This window comes from Podarcis tiliguerta, assembly GCF_965153285.1.
Source record: "Podarcis tiliguerta genome assembly, chromosome: 5".
Classification (NCBI taxonomy): Eukaryota; Metazoa; Chordata; class Lepidosauria; order Squamata; family Lacertidae; genus Podarcis; species Podarcis tiliguerta.
The window spans coordinates 70,241,485-70,261,767 of NC_139538.1; the positions used below are offsets into that span (position 1 = coordinate 70,241,485).

Below are 20,283 nucleotides of genomic sequence, written 5' to 3' on the forward strand. Positions count from 1 at the left end.
TAAAATGGCCCCTTACGCTAATAGTGACATTTATGCCCAGAGAGGGAATCAAGTGTTTCATTGTTATCTAGCACATTTGTACAATTCCTCTGTAAACAACCGTCAGGAAATTGAACTAGGTGAACCATTTGTCTGACTCTGTAATGTTGCTTTTACACTGTGATTCAACCTATAATTAAAATTAAACCCAATTTATGCTATGTAGTGTTTATCCACTAGGGCTGACATTGATGATTTTCCTGCAGAGGTTCATTCTCTAACAGGACTTAGAAAAATGTTTGATCTTCCTTTTGTTTTGTTTATTGTACCACATTTTTTGACGTAGTAAAATCATCATAATTAACAGATGGGAGCAAGGCCTAAGCATCTTTCCTGGGTGGTAGTGGTACAGATTTGTAAAACAGGTTCACTCCTCCATAGTATATGCACACCTCCACAGTATGTGCACACTTTCCCTTAACATAAATCTTTTGTACACATTTTTGATTAAAGAAGTATATTTCAAAATTTGGAGGGCAGTGAATTTCTAAGATAGCTGCTGTTTGCTTTTTGATTCAGTTAGTGCAAATTCCAGAGGTTTGCATTAAAATGCTAAGCAATCCAAATTTCTTCCACATTCCTATTTGCTGTTGTTTTAACCTGTGCTTCCCCTTGGTCACATTTGCTGATTCACTAATAATATTTTTCATGGAGTTTGAAATATGTGTGAGCACCTTCCATGGATAAAGCTCTTGAGAGCTTTGCATTGTTGTAACATTTGGTCATGATTTCTTGGTGCAAGCAGCTTCAGGTTTAATCTTAGAATTGCTTCACCTGTCATTTCCACCACTTGAGCTACCTCAAGATCCTTTCTCCTTCACTTCCCTCCAGTGACTACTGCTGTTTTCTTTTTGCTGCTTCCTGCCGTCATTCTGGGCAAATGCACTTTGTCAGAGTCACTGCAAGTAGGAATGTCTTTACAAACAATTCTCCCTAATACTCTAGTTAATTATTAGGCCTTTTTTTACTTTCAAAGTCAGCAGCAATAGGGCTCAATGGAGTGGCACCACCAGCACCACATCCGAAGCCCCAGTGGTCATACTGGACAGGTCAGAAGATGAGATGCAGGATATACCTTTTGCTGTGCCAGCTCCTAGACTGGGGTAAAGAAGAGGCCTGGCATGGGCACTTGGCTGCCATGTGTTGGCAGCAGAGTTCACATAGGATCCAGATGACAGCTTTGTCCTGCTCCCTCCTCTCCCAGTTGAACGACGTGGCCCAGGGAGAAAGGGGAAAATAGTGGAAGTAAACAGCTGGCTTCGCAAATGGTGTAAACAGGAACGGTTTGGATTCTTAGATCACGGACTGCAGTTTCTTGAAGATGGACTTCTGGCAAGCGATGGGCTGCACCTCACAACGGTTGGGAGGAATGTTTTTGCCAAAAAACTCAGAAACCTCATCAGGAGGGCTTTAAACTGACTAATGTGGGGGAGGGAGACAGTGCTCCTGAAGGTAGGAGTCTACCAATTGATGAAGATGTTCATCCAAATGTCATAGACCAAATGGAGCAAACAGCAAGCAGACCTAGTGGTGGGAGGAAAAAATCCTTAAATAAGAGACACGGGGGAATGACTAATGGACTTCAGTGTCTGTACACTAATGCACAAAGCATGGGAAATAAACAAGATGAGCTTGAGCTCTTGGTACAGCAAACTAAATATGACATAATAGGCATCACTGAAACCTGGTGGGATAAGTCCCACGATTGGAATGTAAAAATGGAGGGATACAATCTATTTCAGAGAAACAGACCAGACAAGAAAGGAGGAGGAGTGGCGTTATATGTCAGGGATGTGTATACCTGTGAAGAGATCCAAGATTTAGAACCTCAAAGCCAAAGTGAGAGCATTTGGGTCAAAATTAAGGGAGAGAAGAATAACAGTGACCTCCTTGTGGGAGTTTACTATAGATCCCCAAGCCAAACGGAGGACATAGATGATGCCTTCCTGGAACAGATGGCCAAGCATGCAAAAGGAAGGGAGATAGTGGTAATGGGGGACTTCAATTACCCAGATATTTGTTGGATGTCAAACTCAGCCAAGAGCATAAGGTCAAACAGATTCCTCACTGGCCTTGCAGACAACTTCATTGTCCAGAAAGTGGGAGAAGCAACAAGAGGAACAGCCATTTTAGATCTGGTCCTAACCAATGTCGATGACCTGGTTAATGGGGAGAAGTGGAAGGATCATTAGGCGCAAGTGATCATGCTCTTCTGAAGTTTACTATACAACGGAAAGGAGCAGCCAAGCATACTAGGACTCAATTTCTTGACTTTAAGAAAGCCGACTTCATAAAACTTAGGGAAGTGCTGGGTGAGATCCCATGGACAGTAATACTAAAAGGAAAGGGAGTTCATGATGGCTGGGAGTTTGTTAAGAGGGAGATAGTAAAAGCACAACTTCAGGCAATACCAATGAGACGGAAACATGGAAGGTGCCTAAAGAAGCCAGGGTGGCTATCTAAAGAACTTTTAACTGAGTTAAGATTAAAAAAGGATGTGTACAAAAAATGGAAAAGGGGGGAAACCACCAAAGAGGAATTCAAACAAATAGCCAGCAAGTGTAGACACAAAGCAGAAAAGCTAAAGCACAGAATGAACTCAGGCTTGCTAGAGAGGTTAAAAGCAACAAAAAAGGCTTTTATGGGTATGTTCGTAGCAAAAGGAAGAACAAAGAAACAGTGGGGTCACTCAGAGGAGAAGATGGTGAAATGCAAACAGGGGACACAGAAAGGGCTGAACTCCTCAATGCCTTCTTTGCCTCAGTCTTCTCCGATAAAGAAAACAATGCCCGACCTGAAGAATTTGGAGCAAATGATTCAGCAGAGGAAACACAGCCCAGAATAACTAAGGAGATAGTACAAGAATACTTGGCTAGTTTAGATGTATTCAAGTCTCCAGGGCCAGATGAACTGCATCCAAGAGTATTAAAAGAACTGGCAGATGTGATCTCAGAACCACTGGCAATCATCTTTGAGAATTCCTGGAGAACAGGCGAAGTCCCAGCAGACTGGAGGAGGGCAAATGTTGTCCCTATTTTCAAAAAGGGGAAAAGAGAGGACCCAAATAATTACCGCCCAGTCAGTCTGACATCAATACCAGGGAAGATTCTGGAGCAGATCATTAAGCAAACAATCTGTGAGCACCTAGAAAGGAATGCTGTGATCACCAGTAGTCAGCATGGATTTCTGAAAAATAAGTCATGTCAGACGAACCTGATCTCATTTTTTGACAGAATTACAAGCCTGGTAGATGAAGGGAACGCAGTGGATGTAGCCTACCTTGATTTCAGCAAGGCATTTGACAAGGTGCCCCATGATATTCTTCTAAAGAAGCTGGTAAAATGCGGTCTTGACTATGCTACTCAGTGGATTTGTAACTGGCTGACTGACCGGACCCAATGGGTGCTCATCAATGGTTCCTCTTCATCCTGGAGAAGAGTGACTAGTGGGGTGCCACAGGGTTCTGTCTTGGGCCCGGTCTTATTCAACATCTTTATCAACGACTTGGATGATGGACTCAAGGGCATCCTGATCAAATTTGCAGATGACACCAAACTGGGAGGGGTGGCTAACACCCCAGAGGACAGGATCACACTTCAAAACGACCTTGACAGATTAGAGAACTGGGCCAAAACAAAACAAGATGAATTTTAACAGGGAGAAATGTAAAGTATTGCACTTGGGCAAAAAAAATGAGAGGCACAAATACAAGATGGGTGACAGCTGGCTTGAGAGCAGTACATGTGAAAAGGATCTAGGAGTCTTGGTTGACCACAAACCTGACATGAGCCAACAGTGTGACGCAGCAGCTAAAAAAGCCAATGCAATTCTGGGCTGCATCAATAGGAGTATAGCATCTAGATCAAGGGAAGTAATAGTGCCACTGTATTCTGCTCTGGTCAGACCTCACCTGGAGTACTGTGTCCAGTTCTGGGCACCACAGTTCAAGAAGGACACTGACAAACTGGAACGTGTCCAGAGGAGGGCAACCAAAATGGTCAAAGGCCTGGAAACGATGCCTTATGAGGAACGGCTAAGGGAGCTGGGCATGTTTAGCCTGGAGAAGAGGAGGTTAAGGGGGGATATGATAGCCATGTTCAAATATATAAAAGGATGTCACATAGAGGAGGGAGAAAGGTTGTTTTCTGCTGCTCCAGAGAAGCGGACACGGAGCAATGGATCCAAACTACAAGAAAGAAGATTCCACCTAAACATTAGGAAGAACTTCCTGACAGTAAGAGCTGTTCGACAGTGGAATTTGCTGCCAAGGAGTGTGGTGGAGTCTCCTTCTTTGGAGGTCTTTAAGCAGAGGCTTGACAACCATATGTCAGGAGTGCTCTGATGGTGTTTCCTGCTTGGCAGGGGGTTGGACTCGATGGCCCTTGTGGTCTCTTCCAACTCTATGATTCTATGATTCTATGAGTTTCTGCCGGCAGTAGCTTCCTCCTTGTGAGTGGGCATATTGGGGCTCTCCTTGCTGGCAAGTCTTCCCAGCCAGCGGTGGAGTTCCCCCATTGGCAAGGACTGGCTGAGCTGAGCTATTCAAACCAAACATCTTCCAGCATGGTGTATAGGGATGAGTTTGTGGGTGGATTGTTGTGCTACTTCCTGAAATGCCATAGATAGATAGAGAGAGATGCATGACACATGTAACTAAACACAATAATTTGAGATCATACAATCTCAACAGTATCCATGGATATGGAATGACTGGCTAGGGCCTTGGAGTTAAATGGCTGATAAGAACATTTTTAAAAAATTATTATTATTATTATTATTATTATTATTATTATTATTATTATTATTATTAAATTTATATACCACCCTATACCTGCAGGTCTCAGGGCAGTTCACAGGATAAAATTGTAGAATATTACTTCCTTTAAAAAGGGAGGTTCATTAGGTACAACTAGGAACTGAACTCATTTTTTAAATAGGTCTAAACAAAATGATGAACATGATTTCTAAATGAGTCATGGGTTTGTAAACTTCCCCCAATGCACAATATTTTATACTTGTTTTATTCATTTGTTACATTTGTTGGACAATGTAATTAACAAAGGCTGCAGTCCTAATCCTCCCCCTTTCCCTAGAAGGAAGGCAGAGAGGGAGGGCTACTGATAGGTGGCTGGGGCTGCCCACTTGCCAGTCACATAATATCATATGGCATCAGGTAACTTAAACTTCAAGGAAGAACTGTGAAAGTTTTCAGCATGAAGCTGAAGGTGGGAAAGAAAAAAATCCCAAAAAATTAAAGAAATATATATTGAAAATCTCCCACTCAGAATAAAGTCATTGTATGTTCTGAATGTGGCTGAGAGGGACAAAAGAGAAAAAGAAATGTCAAAAACTGTTTTGCATTAGTAGTTGCATATTCACCTCAGCTGCTTTTAGCTATTATAAGTATAGAAATCTCACATTTATATTCCTGTCAAGTAAAAAAAGGGGGGGGGGTGCCTACAGGTGAGTGCTAATGTAACATCTTCCACTTAGGTAGCACACAAAAGCTTGTTAAAATCGCAGCTCAGCAGGCTCTGTTTGAAGCAAAACAAGTCTTTAAAATTGCTGCTGTTGGGTATGAGGTTGACAAGACCCATGGCTGTTTCTGCAGATTTTTTTAAAAATAAAAATGCACACCCCCTAGAAACCTTTTTATCTAGACACATCTAGCCCTCTATTTTACTAGTAAAAACACATCTTTCAAGTGCAGTCGGAAATATTCCAGGACCTTTTGATGGATACTGCAGGAATTCTCTGATTCCAGTCTCTTGCTGGAATCACCTATGTTGACTCAACTATGTTGAATCTGTCTGTTTGATCTCATCACTGAAGCTGACACTCTGAGAGGGTATGGAACCAATGTGTAAAACAGTAATAAAAAATAATACACATGCATCAAATGGAAATTCACCCTAATCGAGTTATCCCTGCTTGTTAAAAGCTAGACCAAAACAAGAAGGGCTTACTGAAAATCTGGAAAATGCCCAAGCCTGGGCATTTGGCAAGTTTCCCATGGAAAGATTTTCCACAATTGTGGTGGTCATCTTTAAAAACAGCAGCAGCAGCAGCAGCACCCTGTCTCCTTGGATTGTTCTGTTACAAGTGAGGTACACTGCTGGGATTCTTGAAATAGGAGCAAATCTGCTTTTTGCTGTTTTTTTTTTTAAACATACAATAAAATAAAGCTTATGAAAAACTATCATCTTATCTAAGCCACCTGCCATCCTGAAAAAAATATTCGTGCTTATTCCAATATCCTTGAAAATCTCTGAAAAACACATGCACACATACGCATATACAACAAAAGGGTGACATTTTGCATCTCAGCATAACATCAGGCAGGGCAGAGGCATTGTACAACTTTGAATATTCCCCATGGGGAAACAAAGAAAAACAGCAGGTCATGCTTAGGGATACATTATGCTCAAGCTAGTTGAAGGACTCTCCCTGGCCCTTGGAGGATTGCTGCTCAATTCTCCACCTCATACAATCCAGGAAACAAAATAAATCAGGATCTAAAGAATTGTAGAACTCATTGCACATCTCAAAGGAAACTCTAGACTTAATGTTTCCTGAAGGGAAACTGCTGATGTCACATTGCAGATGACTGAGGTTCAAGAGCACTTTGTGAATGTTCAAAGGAAAAACCCAGCAATCCCATTTATCTCATGCAACATGGGACACACCCACACCATACATTTAAAGCACTCTTATGCCACATGGAAGCCATGACTGAGACAGAATCCTGGGAACTGTAGTTTGTTAGGAGTTCTGAGTGTTTTTAGAAGCACCCTTGATAGACTAGAGTTCCAAAGATTCTTTGGTGAAAGCAATGACTGTTAAAATTGTATAATCGTGCTTTTATATGTACAGTGTGGTGTATGTAACCTTAGGGTTGTTTTTTGGATTCCAAGCATAGATGAAATGCTGTGGAGAGCACTCAGTTTGGAGCAAGACTTGGGAGATATTCTGGTCTCTCAGGTAGGCAGGTTCTAAAGAGTTTAGGGCAAAATGCAGATGCTGAACCATTGATTTATTCTCACCCAGCTCTGTCTGTTGATAGGAGGGTGCATTCTACACCAGCTTAAATGTTAAAGACAGGAAACTTCCTCCCCCGCTCCCCAAGTAAATGATGTATATAGCACAGAAGATTATGTGTGCACCATGCCATAATATGTTATCTCACGAATAGATCTGCTTTTTAAAAAATGTTTCCTGTTTCTTGTGATTTAATGGTGTAGATCTAATGATGAAATATTGTGTGGGCAGTTTTGAACCCACTCTATAACATGCAGGTTTCAATATTGCAATATCTCACTATTTGCCAATATTGCCAAAACTCCAACCCTTAACAGGAGTTATTCGGGAAATAATGATGTGTGTCTGAACAACAAAATTTATTTTGCTTGTGTTGTAGAAGAAATACTATGACTGTAGAGAATGTCCCAACTGTAGAGAACGGGAATGGTTGTGGTATTGTTTTTTTTTACATGAATGTTGCTATGAATCAGACGGTGCTGTGAAGAGGGAGAACGAGTGATTCAGCATTCACCTTGATTTAACTGCCAACAGGGAAATGGCTGATGGTTCAGATTGACAGGCCAGTTTCAGGAAAATTATGTGTGCTTGCCCATTTATATCAAAGTGAAATTATTTCCCAATGCAGGCAGAGTAAAAGGCTGAAATGTAGGCCATCTTACTAATCCTCTTTTGGGGAGGATTTTGGGGAGTGCAGTAGTGTGTACCTTATAATTAAGGTGCACAGTAGAGGGGTTTTTCAATCACTGTGGAAGTCAGTGGGCACAGGAGCTGAGACACGGCAGTCGTAGGAGATGAGACGGAACCAATGCAGCTTGTCTCATCAAAAACTTTTTAAGATATAAGGACATATTGAGAGAGTGGCGAACGGAAAGAGACAAACAATTACCAGACTGCATTTTGGAGGGAACTTGGAAGGCATTTGCTGTGGATATAAAAGGATACATTGCACAGATGGTAAAGAGCTATTCTGTAGGTTCATTTGCACCCAGTGGGGAAAATGTAGGAGTTAAGGCGTAGATCTAATGATGAAGCAAATGAATCAGATTCTCTTCTGACATAAATTGGTGAAGCTTCAACGGAACTGTCAAAAATAAACCTGCAGTGCATTTGACCTAGTAACTTAAAAGGAGCACTGTAGGTGGAACGTTCAAATGCCATCAAGATATTGGGATCACAGCATCAGAAGTGAGGAGGGATTCTTTTAAGTAGAGAGTCTGAAAAATATATAATAAATATACAGAAAGTTTCAAAATACTTAATGGTGCTAAAGAATAGGCAAATGGGTAACATTCAGCTCCTTCTCTTTAAACTCTTCTCCTGCTTCTTTCTGAAGTTCTCTTTCCTTTCACTGTTAATTAAAACTACTAAACTTTCTCATCCTTTCCAACAAAAATGTGTGTTCAGCTGGACATTTTTTCTTTCTCTCTCTATCTCTCTCTCACTCACTCCCCCCCAAGCAATGCAGATCTGAGCTGAAAGCAATGCCAGTCCATTTCAAGCATGCAGATGGAATGTGTCCATTATGCCATTTATTAGGAAGAGATGACAAACTCTTTCCTATATATTTAAGTTCAACACTACAGCTAGGGGTTGAAATTAAGAAGCATTCCTTCCTTGCTACTAATGAAATTAAGGATTTGGATCTGTGACACTCAGTGAGTAGCTGAAGAGCGGGTAGGTAGGCTGATTAATTTTTTCCAGTGTGAAGGGTCGTCTTTTGGTAGTAAATAATATGTGCTTATCACTTCTGAATAGCATTTATTTTGCCCTGAGTACAAGGGTTTGGAGCACAATGGGTCCATTTACTTTCAGCAAAGTTTGTTGTGCCTTCCTAGCCACATTCTGACCAATTTGAGAGATGAAAGCGATAGAAATGTGTCTAGCAGTATTTCCCTTCTTCTAAATATGTCAGGGCTAATCCAGTTATGTGAAGAAAATCCTAAAATTATACCTTGGAGACAGTTTTTGTCAAGCATCAGATTCATTTACAAAAAGCATTTTTAAAATGACTTTACTATATGAAACCACCACAATTCATTCATTCATTCATTCATTCATTCATTCGTGCGTTCGTTCATTCTTTTGTCTGTCTGTCTGTCTGTCTGTCTGTCTGTTTTGTTTTTCTATCACTTGCTAGGGTTTGATTCACATCTCTTGGCTCAACCCATATTCTAAAAGTTTTTGATGGCGTGACAAATTGTGTCAAGACACATGAAGGGTGGTGAACACAGAATGTCAGCTTCCTGTTAATCACGGTTAGCAAATAGGAGTTAGCTTTGGGAATACGGTATTTATTTAAGAGATTCCTATACCACCCCTCACCGAAAATGTCCACAAGGAAGTTTATAAAAATTAGGTAATGTAAAAACATTATTCATTATAAACAGAAATATTACAATAATGACCATAAATTACGTGATTAACAGCATCATAAAAATGGCAGCCTATCAGCCTTTTAAAAGGAGAGTTTTTACCTGGCATCTGAAAGAATATAAGGTTAGGGCAAGATACACACCCACCCACCGCTGAAGTGTGTGTCATTCCATAGGTGTGGAGCCACCACCAAAAAGGCCCTTTCACCCCCCAGGCCCTCTCCTATCTATAACATATCCATCCCACTTCACTCTCATTCCTCAGATCTCAGAGATATGTGTTTAATGTACATACATTCCCATGTTGTTTCCTTTCATCACTCTTAGCTGGCAGTTTGTGAGCCACTCAGTGCAGCATACCTCCATGGAAGGAGAATCACCCACCTTCTGAGGGAGTCTGTCAAACAGCTTTTAATATCAGAAAGTTCTTTCTGATATTTAGTCGGAGTCTCTTGTATTGCAACTTGAAGACATTGGTTTGTGTCCTACCCTCTGAAGCAGGAAATACAAGCTTGCTCCATCTTCCATGTGACAGCCCTTTAGATATTTTAAGATGGCTATCACATCTCCTCTTTTCCAGGCTAAAGATATCTTCGTTGCTCTCCACTGCACATGTTCCAACTTGTCAATATCCTCCTTAAATTGTGGTGCCCAAGACTGGACACAGTATTCCAGGTGTGGTCTGACCAAGGCAGATTAGAGTGGTCCTATTACTTCCTTTGACTTTGATGCATCCTAGAATAGGATTAGCTTTTTGTGATAGAGCAGGGGTCAGCAAACTTTTCCAGCAGGGGGCCGGTCCACTGTCCCTCAGACCTTGTGGGGGGCTGGACTATATTTTGAAGGTGAAAAAATGAACAAATTCCTATGCCCCACAAATAACTCAGAGATACATTTTAAATAAAAGGACACATTCTACTCATGTAAAAACACGCTGATTCCCAGACCGTCCGTGGGCTGGATTTAGAAGGCGATTGGGCCAGATCTGGTCCCCAGGCCTTAGTTTGCCTACCCAAGTGATAGAGCAAGGGGGTCTCTGGTCTGACTGGGTCTTCTGCACTAGAATCCTCAGGCTGGGGCATATGCAGTGCTTTTTTCTGGGGGGATGCAGGGGTATGCATACTCCTAAACATTTTGTGAAGTTTGGCCTCATTGAGGGGCAGTATTTCAATATGAGTAGGAAAATGAGAGTACCTCTAAACATTTTTTAAGAAGAAAAGCAATGGGCATATGCACCAATAGCTCACCTGGTGGATGTGCTGACACTTCATGCCTTTCCTTTTTTGCTTCAGAGTCCTTGCCTTCATCCCCTGAAGATAAGGATTCTGACTCCAGGGTCATGAGAAATGTCATGTGCTACATTGGTTAAAGACAGAGTATTAGAATATACCGTATATTTACATATATATTTACTTTATCCCAACAGATCCAACCATATGTTACCAATCCCATGAACAGTAGGTGAAGTTACTCCACTTGCTTATTTATACATAAATCTTATAAAACTGCACCATTGTGTGCTAAGCCCATTCAAAAGTTTTGACAGCAAAGCCTGTGCCGGTCTACTGTGAACCACTTGCTCTGTTATTTTACTATATTCTGAAATAACTTTGTCTCAAAATATTTGCATGCTCAGACAAATTCACCACATGTCATACAGTGCGAGATCTGAACAGCCCCACCTCCAGCATGTGGGATTTACGGATCTCAGTGTGTAAGGTGTAAAATACCATTCATACAGCACTTTGTTTATTTTCTTTTATTATTGCAGGCACTGGGTTTTTTTGGGGGGGAGGGGTTGCTCCAAAGTTCCTCCCACGTTTCCTGAGCAACTGATTCTCCCAATTCTTTTCTTAGCATTTCTTTTACTCCATCTCATGTTCCTGTAGGTAATTTATAAATTGTTTTATATATTGTTGACACCAGCTCCTCTATTATTTGGGGAATATGAATCTATTATTAATTCCAACTCTGTTAGTCTTATCCTATCCCCAGCTTTTACCAATGCATTAGAGTCTTTGATAAATAAGGTGCCGATTGTGTGGAATTTCCCTTAATTGCTCCTTTACTAGATTGCCTGTTTTCCATGCACAGATTTTATATAGAGGCCATTGCTGTCTGTTGTTTTTACATTCCTGAATAATTCATTGCTGTTTTTTTTCCAATTGGAATCCCAAAATAACTACCTGGCCACTGTGTTCTTGGTTATAATGTATTGTTGAAATGGTAATCCTGCTCAATAAAGAAGGAGCCACAAGTTCGGGCATTGGGTATATACTTGGCTGAGAATCAGGATGGATAGATTTGGCTCTGTTTCATCCATGTCTATGTTACACATGACCAGTATTAAGTCAGTTTTGGCCAGACTAAAATGGAACTTACATTTTTTTAAAAATTGTGCATAGTTCTTTTCTTTAAGTGAGATACTTCTATGTTTATATTGGGCTACAATCAATCAACACTCTCCCCGCTTTCATTTCTAACAGGATCTAGATACTCGGAGAAACTAGAAAGTGCATCAGTTGCTACACAGTTCAAAAGAGGAGTAGAATTGCCTCTGTGAGGGACAGTGTGTGATGGCATGAGGGCTCTCTCTCTCTCTCTCTCTGTCTCTAAAAAATACTTTTTTTAGTGTTACCACATACCATTTATCATGGGGTATTTTCAGCCCTTTTGCAAAGTGTGTAGCACCTGTTGCTCTTCCTAGCTTCTCTACGCAGCTAGATTCTGTTAAAGAAAATGAAAGCCCTCACTTGGACTATGCTCCAATATCCGTATTAAATCAGGCGCTGCAGATCAGGTGCAAATTTGGTTTTCCTCAAATTTGTTCTCTGGCCTTAGCTGATGAGCCAGTGGGGCAAAGCTACCATCTGTGAGTACTTCTAAGCAAGAAACTCTCCTCAATATAATGATACCCATCACTCAGGCTGGTTCTTCACAGTTTGATCAGTTCAGCATGTTCAGTGCTCCACTCCTAGCTTATATGCTTGACCTTTTATAACATCCAAAGAGTTTCCAGTTCTGCACCACACATAATTTGACTGATGCTAATAAGCTTAATATTATTTTTTGTAGGATAAAAGATGAACTTTGGGGCTTCATTTAGTAGAAGTAATTGGGAGTTCACAGGCAGCGTGTGACATTTATTTCCCTGGAACTTACCACAAATTGCTTTGGAGGAGAATTGTGCACACATGATAACTGCCATACATGTCTATGCTTTCCGGCTTTCCCACACTTTTCCCAGCGTATGTTTAACCTGCAGTTTAATTTCCATACCATCTAACCATAAGCTTCATAAAATGTGGTTTCATGTATTTCTGTACATACATATATTATTGAAACAACAGCCAAATGCTTATGCATTTTCCCTCCTAAATTTATTCATTAAGGTACCTTTCCCACCTTTACATAAATGCTTATTTTTGTTTTACTTTAATGAGGAGTTTTTGGGTGGGGTGGGGTAGGGTAATGTGGGTGAAGGAGAGGACAGGCACAGCCACTAAATGGGAAGTGACATAAGCATTCAGTGTGCTCGGTAACGTTATTCTAGCTTTTCTTGTTGCTGGTGATTCTGAAAGCCATCCTAATTACTCACCCCCATATTGTCCCTTGACTTCTGGAAAGTCGGTGAGACCTCTCTGGCGGATGCCACATAATGCCAGGAGCTCAGCAGCAACGTCTAAATCCCTTGCACCCTTGCTTGGCAGCTGGGACTGGTGGCCCCTCTGCCACTCCAGGTGGAAGCAGCCTGTTCAAAAATACTCAGTCCACTAGATGCCTGGGTGAGAATAAGGTTGCAGGGGAATCATTGCCTTTCTGTCCCAGTATGGAGACATCAGCTGGGCACTGGATTGAGGCAAACATGTGGCTACTCTTTTCTGGCCCCAAGGTGCTTTTGTATGTGAAGAACCTCAACAGGACGTGTTGGAGATGAGCAGGATTGTGCACCTGCCTGTGCCTTGCTGTGAAATAATGTGATGCAATGTTCAACTTATCTCTTACGTCCTGCTATATATGGTTTCTAATAGTTTCAAAAGCAGCAATTAAAAATGATACATTGCTGAACACTATGAGTCATCGGCTGAGTTTCTCAAGATGATGGCGTTAGCTGGAGCTGGGATTTGCTGGATGAATGCCCTTTGGTAATGCAGTAGCTGCTGCATTGTACTGAAGGTTATAATTTATATGGGCTGAAAAGCATAGCTTTTCCTGTAATTGAAAATGTTCTCTAAAGGCATTTCATTGGCAGTCTTCAAGTTAACATAATTTATTAAACTAAAACAACAATGAAAACCATTTTCAATTTATCTTTTCTTTTACTACAGTAGAACATAGTGATGACTGATATCACCCAGAATTGATAGGGCAGGTACATGTAAGCCTGTAATGTGGGGTTGCCAAGTTCAGGAGTGTGCCTCTGTTATCTTGAATAGCTATGTGGATGCCCGCATCCTTTCTACCACCACAGTTTTACAACAGTGAAAGAAGATGAAGCTTATCAATAGCTACCTTCCCCACATTAGCTGTGGCGTTGCTTAAATTGTTGGTTTTCAAAGTATCTTCCTGGAAACACTGTGGTTTCTCAGAGGGGTATTAGCGACTTCCTTGAGATATAATCTGTAATGTTGGACAAGGGTCCTTGAAATACAGCTTGTCAGCCATCATGGTCACATTCACACCATATGTTTAAAGTACATTGATACAACTTTAATAGTCATGACTTCCCCTGGGAATAAGAGTTTCCCCTCAAAGAGGTACAGTTTCCAACTTAACAAATTGCAGTTCCCAGGATTCTTGAGAGGGGGAAGGCATGTGCCGCTTATGAGGGAAATGTATGATGTGGATGTGACCTACGATAGAGCTGGGTGTCTCAAGCCCACCTCAGATTACCTTGGAAAGAATATGAGATCTTTCCAAAAGAGAGGGGGGAGTTTTCTTCTCCAAGCCAATCTGAAAGCTCATAAAAATGTCCTCCAGTCAATCTCCCAAAGGCCTCCAAACCAGTTCTCCACCCTCCAACTTCACCAGTCCCTTTCTGTCAGTAGAAGTGGCTGGGGCAGCAGCGATAGTGTACAAGGGCAGCAGTGGAGGGAGGTTTTCCCCTTCCCATCCTGCTTTACCACCCCCAAGGCACTCTGGATAACAGAGATGGTTTGGCAGAAAACCAAGGGATCAAGAGAGAAGTAGTTTCCTTGAGGGCTGTTGGCTATCTTTGCTGCTTAGGAGGTCAGGACTTCAAAGCAAATCTTCTGTTCTTGCTGGGGGCCAGGGTCCCAGCCCATGTGTGTGTATGTTTGTACAAATCACAGGTTTAAGAGTCACCAGATTGCATACTGCTAGTCCCAGTTCCAAATCCAGGAAGGAAGATCATGTAAAACAGTAGTCAGGTTCCAGCAAGGCACAGTCAGGTGTAGTAGACTTTAAGTTTAGATAAGCAAGGTCACACAAGAAGTTAAATCCAGATAAGCAAGGTCACACAAAACAGACCAACGGCAAACAAAGAAAGTGGGTAGCACCTTGGATAGTTCCAAGTGCCACCTAAACTTGGAGGCAGACTTTAATGCTTTTTTGTCAGTAATTCCCCACAGAGAACTACAGAGGCACCTCTGCTATTTCAGCAGCCACTGGTTCCAGGGGAGAGGGAAGGCAAGGTTTCTGAGCTGGAGTCCTTCAAGCCTGAGAAAGGTAATTAATATGACCTCTTGAGGCTGGAGGGTGCTGGAACTCCAAAGGTGGTAGGAATGTCAAAAGGCATAGTCTCCTACTGGCCTTAGAGAGTCTTGAATCTGTGGCCTCTTCCATTGAGGATGGGAAGTCAGAGCCCTGAATCATGGCAGCAATGCATGGAGTGGACCATCTACTAAATGAGTAGACCTGGGCTGGCACCAATGCGACACAGATTGAAGAATGCTGAAGCCCACTAAACTTGATGGCCTTAAGCTTACTCAATAGGATTTAAGTACCAAGACAACCACAGACTTGTAGAGTTGAACGGGACCACAAGGTGATCTAGTCCAATCTCCTGCACTGTAAGAATCTTTGACCCAGCATGGGGCTCGAACCCACAACCCTGAGATTAAGAACCTCATGCTCTACCGACCGAGCTGTCCCTCAGGAATTGTTCTCTATCTTTCAACCTTTATTGTTTACCATACAATGAAGAGCAAGGAAACATTGGCTTGCTTCCAGAGATCCTGGATACTTCTGTTGGTGGAAGAAAGGAGGCAACTTCTCTCCCTGTCCACAAATCTTTATAGGGGTTGGGGGAGCCACTCCAGATTAGTGTGTGGGGAGGTTGTATGGGAAATCTGCTAACAGAAGGAGCCCTTTCATTCTTGGAAGAGCAAATATGGATCTAAGCCACTGAGAGTCTGAATGAGATAAGGACTGTAAATGTATATATAATATAAATTGTCTTATTATCCCCCCTGCATGTCCAGCATGTTTTAATTGAGGATAGGAATTGTAATCTCCATTCCCAATGGTTAGGTAACAGTGTTGTTTCCTCTCTGGTTTAAAAAGCAGAATCAAGAACAGGATTTATAAATTATTAAATTATTATTATTTTTGGCCAATGGCATATTTGTTTGTTTGTTTTTCATTCAGGAGATCTGATCTTTAAGTTTAAACTATATTGCCTGTAGAGAGGAAGGTTTCCTTATTAATAGTTGTAAACAAGCACATCTTAGATGCAATTTGTGTATTACAGCTACTTTATAATTTCAGATATTCACATTCAAATTGGCTCTCTGGGATTAAACATAAAACCCCACATAGCTGAGTTTTTGGTTTTTTAAAAAGCCAAAATCCTGACTGTTCTTCTTTTAACCTTGTAACTTTATTGTAGCTTGTGTCATTGTATTAAATAACATTTTATTAGGAAAACCGAAATGAACTGAATTGTTAAGGTCAAGCTGTAGGCTACAGGCATTCTGCCAGCAAAAGCTCGATTTGTACCATGCTGTTTTTGGTCTCTGCTGGCCTGATCCTCTTAACATTCCAGGGATAGAAACCCAGTTTAAGTGAACAGAACTTGCACTGTAAAGCAGCTTGGATAATTGGTTATGTGACAGTAAATTATAGTTTATGATCAGGCTTATGTTTCAAATTTGTTGCAACAAGTCACAGACATTAAGATAGTAATCAGGGAAAATTCAAGTTGTTCAAAGCAAATTGCACAGCATATTGTAAATAGACAATGGCTAGCAATATGATTGAGATCTTAGGCTTTCCTATCTTTATCTTTATTTGCAATTACTTTTCCATCAGTGGTTCAAAAGTTCTGATTGACATTCTTCTTCTTTCCCTATAAAGCCAGCTTTCAGATGAGTGCACCACATGATGCTAATTCTAGGTTTACTTTTAGTGCAGCTGTACAGAAAGATTGGGGGGGGGGGATGTTAAACATTACAGTTTGAATATGACTTGCTAGTAGCTGTAATAAAAGGTTTAACACCAGTGTAGTTAATCCATAAAATACCCATAACATTAAGTCTGACTTTGTAGAAATAGACTGTTATTATACAGCATACTTTCTAAAAATGATTATGTATATTAAAAAGCCTTCAGAATGGGAGTGTATTGAAATTATTTCTCATTTTCTTCTAAAGGAAAAGTATTATGTCAGGACAATAAAAACACATACTCATACTATCAACATTTGAAAATCCAGATTTACAGGCTTACTCTCCCACCCCCAACTTTCTGATCTTTGGGCAAATACAGATTAACAATTTACCAGATAGTAAAATGTATTGAAATACGTGTTTAAAGAAGACTACAATTTCATGCATTAATTGGGGGGGGGGGTAGCAAGGAAGAAGAAGGCTATGACATAATGAAAACAAAGGGGGTGGTTTGTGGCAGCTTCTTTCAAGGAGGAGAGGAATAGCAATGGGCAGATCCATCTACTTTCAGTCCATGTCAGCTGCACACGTTTTCATTCCTAAATCCATTTAATCTGTCTTTTTTCAAGTAAAAATATCATAAAATACATGTTTCTAAATATATTTCATCCTAAATTAGTATTTTTAATGCATTTTATGCTTTTGGTTAAATTTCTAACTGCAGACCCTCCAAGTGTCCAGGGACATCCCTGATTTAGAGAAGTTGTCCCAGTTTCTGATTTGATCCTGGAATGTCCCACTTTTCCTTAGGACGTCCCTATTTTCATTGGTGAAAAATTGGAGGGGATGGAGTTATCCAACCCCTGAGCTGTCTGATGGCAATTCTGTATAGGGAAGCTTTTTAAAAATATTTAATGTTTTTATATATTTTGGAAGCTTCCCAGCATGGCTGGGGCAAGCTCAGATACTGCACGTACAAGCCAGAGCTGTGTTTGCTAGATCAACACAAAGAACTCTGGGACACAATTTTTCAATTCCTTTGCTAACTAATTACACATAAAGTCAGTTATTGCCAACTCAAGGGGGTTTTTGCCTGCAATTTTCTTTGAACTGTGGAATCTTAAGAGAGAATGACCACATGCCAGGTAATGCTGACCTTTCTGGATGCGCTGTTAAGGAAGCACGGTGAGTGAGCCATCTCCTTAGGCAATCAATCAGCCTCCCATAGAACACTGGAGATATATATATATATATATATATATATATATATATATATATATAATTATTCACAGATTATTTTCCCCACTCCTCTTTGAGATCTCAGTCCAGTTTGAATGGGAGCAAATTCTTATTTCAAATAAAAAGAAATAAAAAGATACAGAAAAGGAAATGTCATTCTAGCCATTCCATAGTGAGATGAGGTTCCTTAATTAATCTAAATGTTTCCACTATGGGGTACAAGTCTAACTGAATATGGGTGTTCACTTTGTGGCCTAATGATCATGTAGTTGACACGGTTTTTCAGCATAATGCAAGATGCATTTATTTGATTTACCTTTATGTTCACTTTTAAAAAACAAAACAAAAATTAACAACCAAGGGAGTTATATTATACACCAGTGTCATTTTTTATTCAAACTTCATTCATTTTATTTATTAAGCTTGATTTGCTGTTTTAAGTAGTAATTTAGGGAAGCTGCCCATAATAAATGTTGTACAGTTGTTTCCCATATCCCATGTGTTACAATAGTGATTCTCATAGCAGCATAGATTACACGCACTGTCTACGTGTGTTTTAAAAAACTCCCATACACACATTTGTAAACCTTGATTGGGTGTATAAACATAGCAGTTTTCAGAGTAAGGTATTTAACCGGAAATGGCTGCAGCTTCTTTCTTTAATCTTTCTTGTTCCAGAAAAATCCCCAGCCTTTTTAAGTGCCTGGGAGCAGCCTCAGCCGTTGGCAAGCTATGCCATCCTGTTTCCTCCCAATGCTACACTGGCTGCAACAGTGTGTCATTATGATGCAGAAGCATTATTCTAGGTGCACAGTGCACAGAGAGTGGGGTAGATGACAGTCTTGTTTGTTTATTAAAGCTACTGAGCATTTGCACATCAAGAAAAGAAGCAGAGAGCCAGTGTCAGTGACAGCTTACTCGCCCTCTCTCCCTTGGCTGGGCACCATTGCTATGACTTGAGCAGTCTTTGGTTAACACAGATGGGAAGAAATTTTGCCCTCCACATTACTGGTCATTGTGGAGGGCATCCTCATAGCATTGGGTCACATTTTTGTGTTGTTACACCTCTCTATACAGGCTGGCCGTGGTTTTATGGGTTTCTGGTCTCCTAATCTTGCCCTCACTCCCTACCAGCCATGGACTACAAATAAAATGTGTCCTGCTTTTCACACCAATACATGTCTTTGCATTGGGCTCTTGAGCACTTATTCCCTGATCAAATGCAAAAGGATATTGCATTTTGTTTTTGTCTTTAAAACTTTGTTATGTTTTTCCCCCTGCAACAAACCTTTAGTCCAATTCTTTTGGACTAAACAAAGCATCTGGATATGTATATATTTTATATATGCACAAGCCAATCATTGACTAAGAGGTACTTTTTCTAAGCTCCCCACTGGTGAGCTTAATAGCAAACCACACAGGACATTAATGAGGTTACCCTAATTATTCTAAAACACAACTGAATAGCAACAAAATGGTAGAGTATAATTGCTCTTGGATAAGCTAAGGATCCCCAGGATATTGTAAGCAAATGATGATAGATCCAGGGATTGTTGCCCCATTCTGAGTTTCATACTGTACCCTTGGTGTCTCAGTCTGGGAGGAACAGAGGGGAAAGAATTCACTGATGTGTTTTTAAGAGTTGCTAGTTCATATCCCTGCATGCCCTCTTTCCAAGGAGAGTGAAGGAGCAGGAGGATTATTCTGCACAGACAATCTGTATGTAAATTATAAGAGGCTCAATCTTCCACTGTCTAAATAAACAAGATAGATGTTTTAGTGGTATTTGCTACTTCTTTCTTTTTCTTTTTACTTTCTGAGTAAAATAAAGCTAAATGCATGCTTTCTTTCCTTAAATCTCTCTTCCTTCAAAAGCTCCACCCATAAAATCCTTCTGCAGCTTGAACACATGCTTTTTTTGCTGTTTTTGTTTTGGTAAAACTGTGGAAATTTTAAGGTTTGAACTCTTGTCAATTACACTCCTGTCAGTTTGAACTCTTTTCTACATAGTTTTAAGTAAATGGTTTCAGTCAAGGGTAGGGAACCCTTTTTCTGTTGGTAGGCACGCTCCCTTGTGGGCATTCCTCATGGGCCACATGCCTGTGGAACACAGGAAACCGCCATACGCTAAGCAAGTCAGACCATTGGTCTATCTAGATCGGTAATATATACAGTGACTGGTAGTAGCACTCAAATAGTCCCACCTGGAGGTGTTGGGCATCAAACCAGGGACCTTTGGAATG

The 20,283-nt window shown here is 40.7% G+C and overlaps 1 protein-coding gene and 1 long non-coding RNA gene across 11 annotated transcripts in view; one reads left to right on the top strand and one right to left on the bottom strand.

The window, feature by feature from the left end:
- Window positions 1-20,283, top strand: part of CTNNA3 (catenin alpha 3) — a 528,228-nt gene that overhangs the window by 374,770 nt on the left and 133,175 nt on the right. The window lies entirely within an intron of this gene.
- LOC310677360 lies at window positions 4,477-13,150 on the bottom strand. The gene is made up of 4 exons (XR_014511125.1): window positions 13,051-13,150; window positions 10,700-10,808; window positions 7,785-8,294; window positions 4,477-4,647 (listed from the first exon to the last, which is right to left on the bottom strand). It is a non-coding gene; the product is annotated as an uncharacterized lncRNA (long non-coding RNA).